Genomic DNA, 5,515 nt, shown 5'->3' on the forward strand with positions numbered 1-5,515 from the left:
ATATATATATATATTTTTTTATTTTTTTATTTCACCTTTATTTAACCAGGTAGGCAAGTTGAGAACAAGTTCTCATTTACAATTGCAACCTGGCCAAGATAAAGCAAAGCAGTTCGACAACATACAACAACACAGAGTTACACATGGAGTAAAACAACATACAATCAATGATGCAGTAGAAAAAAATAAAAATAAGACAATATACAATGTGAGCAAATGATGTGAGATAAGGGAGGTAAAGGCAAAAAATGCCATGGTGGCAAAGTAAATAAAGTATAGCAAGAAAAACACTGGAATGGTAGATTTGTAGTTTGAAGAAAGTTCAAAGTTAAAATATAAATAATATGGTGCAAAGGAGCAAAATAAATAAAATAAATAAATACAGTAGGGGAAGAGGTAGTAGTTTGGGCTAAATTATAGATGGGCTATGTACAGGTGCAGTGATCTGTGAGCTGCTCTGACAGCTGGTGCTTAAAGCTAGTGAGGGAGATAAGTGTTTCCAGTTTCAGAGATTTTTGTAGTTCGTTCCAGTCATTGGCAGCAGAGAACTGGAAGGAGAGACGGCCAAAGGAGGAATTGGCTTTGTGGGTGACCAGAGAGATATACCTGCTGGAGCGCGTGCTGGTACTGTAAGTATTCCGACTCGAAATTGAGTTCAGGTGCACCCACCTGTAGCATCTTGTTTCCATTGATCATCCTTGAGATGTTTCTACAACTTGATTGGAGTCCACCTGTGGTAAATCCAATTGATTGGACATGATTTGGAAAGGCACACAACTGTTTAAATAAGGTCCCACAGTTGACAGTGCATGTCAGAGTAAAAGCCAAGCCCTGTTGAAGCAATTGTCCTTAGAGCTCTGAGACAGGATTGTGTCGAGGCACAAATCTGGGGAAGGGTACCAAAAAATGTCTGCAGCATTGTAGGTCCCAAAGTACACAGTGGCCTCCATCATTCCTAAATGGAAGAAGTTTGGAACCATCAAGACTCTTCATAGAGCTGGCCACCCGGCCAAATTGAGCAATAGGGGGAGAAGGGCCTTGGTCAGGTAGGTGACCAAGAACCCAATGGTCACTCTGACATAGCTCCAGAGTTCCTCTGTGGAGATGGGAGAAACTTCCAGAAGGACAACCATCTCTGCAGCACTCCACCAATCAGGCCTTTATGGTAGAGGGGCTAGACCGAAGACCCTCCTTAGTAAAAGGCACATGACAGCCTGCTTGGAGTTTGCCAAAAGGCTCCTAAAGGACACCCAGACCATGGGAAACAAGATGCTCTGGTCTGATGAAACCAACATTGAACTCTTTGACCTGAATGCCAAGCGTCACGTCTGGAGGATACCTGGCACCATCCCTACGGTGAAGCATGTTGGTGACAGCATCATGCTGTGGGGATGTTTTTCAGCGGCAGGGACTGGGAGACTAGTCAGGATCGAGGGAAAGATGAATGGTGCAAAGTACAGTGAGATCCTTGATGAAAACCTGCTCCAGAGTGTTCAGGACCTCAGACTGGGGCGAAGGTTCACCTTCCAACAAGACAACGACCCTATGCACACAGCCAAGACAACGCAGGAGTGGCTTCGGGCCAAGTCTCTGAATGTTCTTGAGTGGCCCAGCAAGAGTCCGGACTTGAACCCAATCGAACATCCTCTGGAGAGACCTCAAAATAGTTGTGCAGCGACGCTCCCCATCCAACCTGACAGAGCTTGAGAGGATCTACAGAGGAGTATGGGAGAAACTCCCCAAATACAGGTGTGCCAAGCTTGTAGTGTCATACACAAGAAGACTCAAGGCTGTAATCGCTGCCAAAAGTGCTTCACAAAGTACTGAGTAAAGGGCCTGAATACTTATGTAAATGTGATATTTCAGTCTTTTATTTATTACAAATGTACAAAAATATCTAAACCTATTTTGCTTTGTCATTATGCTGTGTTGTTTGTGGCTTGATGAGAGGAAGAAAAAAAAACAATTTAATACATTTTTGTATAAGGCTGAAAAAAGTCAAGGGTCAAGTCTGAATACTTTCCGAATGCACTGTATGCTGGCTTGCAAAGTGATGTGTAATTTCTATTGAAATCCAGCCACAGTAACAAAATCCAACAGTTGCATTTTTTATTCACCCGTGACCTGCACTCATAATGACTGTCAGGTTTAGGAACAGTGTGAAGAGACCACCTGGGCCATTTAAAACTTCAACAACCATTTCAGTCATGGCTGCAAAAAAGGTAACTAAATGATTTGATGAATTTTGAAAAATGCATGTTATTTATCTTTACTGCATAAGATTAATCAATCACTCAATGTACAGATATTAAAAATAATTAGAACAAATCTAGCTGCAGTAGAGCTTGTTGGATAAAAAGTGAATTTGTTATCATAACTTAAACAAATTGAGTTAATATAACTTCTCATTTAGTTTTGAGTCAGCACCACATAAACATAAGTTATAATTACTTTTCATTGATTAAAAGTCATCTAGTAAGTTGAACTGAGTTAAAAATGGATACATTCCATCTTTATAGTTCCTCTTGTCAGGGAAAAAGGTTGGTCTGGGTATTCCCACTTACCTGTAGAGAGAGATCATGTATACAGGTATAACAGTGTTCTGGTGATGCCCTGGTTTTACCTGTAGAGAGATAACAACATGTATACAGGTATAACAGTGTTCTGGTGATGCCCTGGTTTTACCTGTAGAGAGAGAACATGTATACAGGTATAACAGCATTCTGGTGATGCCCTGGTTTTACCTGTAGAGAGAGATCATGTATACAGGTATAACAGCATTCTGGTGATGCCCTGGTTTTACCTGTAGAGAGAGATCATGTATACAGGTATAACAGCGTTCTGGTGATGCCCTGGTTTTACCTGTAGAGAGATAACATGTATACAGGTATAACAGCGTTCTGGTGATGCCCTGGTTTTACCTGTAGAGAGATAACATGTATACAGGTATAACAGCATTCTGGTGATGCCCTGGTTTTACCTGTAGAGAGATAACATGTATACAGGTATAACAACGTTCTGGTGATGCCCTGGTTTTACCTGTAGAGAGATCATGTATACAGGTATAACAACGTTCTGGTGATGCCCTGGTTTTACCTGTAGAGAGAGAACATGTATACAGGTATAACAGCATTCTGGTGATGCCCTGGTTTTACCTGTAGAGAGAGATCATGTATACAGGTATAACAGCATTCTGGTGATGCCCTGGTTTTACCTGTAGAGAGATCATGTATACAGGTATAACAGCATTCTGGTGATGCCCTGGTTTTACCTGTAGAGAGATAACAGGTATAACAGCATTCTGGTGATGCCCTGGTTTTACCTGTAGAGAGAGAACATGTATACAGGTATAACAGCATTCTGGTGATGCCCTGGTTTTACCTGTAGAGAGATAGCATGTATACAGGTATAACAACGTTCTGGTGATGCCCTGGTTTTACCTGTAGAGAGAGAACATGTATACAGGTATAACAACGTTCTGGTGATGCCCTGGTTTTACCTGTAGAGAGAGATCATGTATACAGGTATAACAGCATTCTGGTGATGCCCTGGTTTTACCTGTAGAGAGAGATCATGTATACAGGTATAACAGCGTTCTGGTGATGCCCTGGTTTTACCTGTAGAGAGATAACATGTATACAGGTATAACAGCATTCTGGTGATGCCCTGGTTTTACCTGTAGAGAGATAACATGTATACAGGTATAACAGCATTCTGGTGATGCCCTGGTTTTACCTGTAGAGAGAGATCATGTATACAGGTATAACAGCATTCTGGTGATGTCCTGGTTTTACCTGTAGAGAGATAACATGTATACAGGTATAACAGCATTCTGGTGATGTCCTGGTTTTACCTGTAGAGAGAGATCATGTATACAGGTATAACAGCGTTCTGGTGATGCCCTGGTTTTACCTGTAGAGAGATAACATGTATACAGGTATAACAGCATTCTGGTGATGTCCTGGTTTTACCTGTAGAGAGAGATCATGTATACAGGTATAACAGCATTCTGGTGATGTCCTGGTTTTACCTGTAGAGAGATAACAGGTATAACAGCATTCTGGTGATGCCCTGGTTTTACCTGTAGAGAGATAACAGGTATAACAGCATTCTGGTGATGCCCTGGTTTTACCTGTAGAGAGATAACAGGTATAACAGCATTCTGGTGATGCCCTGGTTTTACCTGCAGCACAAACATGGCTCCTGGAAAAGGAGAGAATAAAAAAAAGCTGAAAGTGAGTCATTCTGGGTTGCAGTCATCAGGGAAAGTACAATGTCCCATTTCGTCTAACTCGTCCCTGTGAATTGAAGTGGAAAGGAGGGTTTGCTGGTTCAGTAGAGCTGGTTTACCAACATACCTGACATTGTCATGGTTCGCTTGGATGTGGCAACACCACTGAAACTGCCCACAGTACACTATGTCATACAATGGTTCTATTCTCCTTTGAGACAGACACATCACTGCCCCCTGCCTGTGACCATATGTATGAGTGTTGCGGCCTGGTTTCCCGGACAGATTAAGCCTACTCCTCTTTCAGTGGAGGATCTCCTTTGATCATGTTTGAAGTCTTGAATAAGGCCTTTTCTGTGATTAGAAACCTTCCCAATATCAGGCAAACTCTTCTCAGGTTATTAAAACGTTGTTTCTCACGACTTAACCAGAGGCATTGACACCTGTTGACGTACCTGCTACACACACTACCAGAAACAATGACTGAAATTCATCAGCACATCTCAGGCAAGGTTTCTAGCTGTGTGGGCAACTTGTAACACTTGGAAAGGACGCTGTGAGAAGTAGGCTACTGTTGTACATTGTTACAGTCCTCGTGGAGATTTGTGTCATTAGTGCTTTGTCTTATACAGCAATATCATGGTTCATTGCTAAAGTATTACCATGTATACACTACCGTTCAAAAGTTTGGGGTCAGCTTAGAAATGTTCTTGTTTTTGAAAGAAAAGCACATTTTCTAGGCAGAGTTCCTCTGTCCAGTGTCTGTGTTCTTTTGCCCATCTTAATCTTTTATTTTTATTAGCCAGTCTGAGATATGGCTTTTTCTTTGCTCCTCTGCCTAGAATTCCAGCATCCCGGAGTCGCCTCTTCACTGTTGACGTTGAGACTGGTGTTTTGCGGGTACTATTTAATGAAGCTGCCAGTTGAGAACTTGTGAGGCATCTGTTTCTCAAACTAGACACTCTAATGTACTTGTGCTCTTGCTCAGTTGTGCACCGGGGCCTCCCACTCCTCTTTCTATTCTGGTTAGAGCCAGTTTGCACTGTTCTGTGAAGGGAGTAGTACACAGTGTTGTACGAGATCTTCAGTTTCTTGGCAATTTCTCGCATGGAATAGCCTTCATTTCTCAGATCAAGAATAGACTGACGAGTTTCAGAAGAAAGTGCTTTGTTTCTAGTCATTTTAAGCCTGTAATCGAACACACAAATGCTGATGCTCCAGATACTCAACTAGTCTAAAGGCCAGTTTTATTGCTTCTTTAATCAGGACAACAGTTTTCAGCTG

The 5,515-nt window shown here is 41.8% G+C and overlaps 1 long non-coding RNA gene across 1 annotated transcript; it reads right to left on the bottom strand.

The window, feature by feature from the left end:
- Positions 1–1,975: 1,975 nt before the first annotated feature.
- On the bottom strand, positions 1,976–4,928 carry LOC115151547 (uncharacterized). The gene is made up of 2 exons (XR_003867322.1): positions 4,184–4,928; positions 1,976–4,132 (listed from the first exon to the last, which is right to left on the bottom strand). It is a non-coding gene; the product is annotated as an uncharacterized LOC115151547 (long non-coding RNA).
- Between the last annotated feature and the right edge of the window lie 587 nt (positions 4,929–5,515).

This window comes from Salmo trutta, chromosome 17, assembly GCF_901001165.1.
Source record: "Salmo trutta chromosome 17, fSalTru1.1, whole genome shotgun sequence".
NCBI classification, from domain to species: Eukaryota; Metazoa; Chordata; class Actinopteri; order Salmoniformes; family Salmonidae; genus Salmo; species Salmo trutta.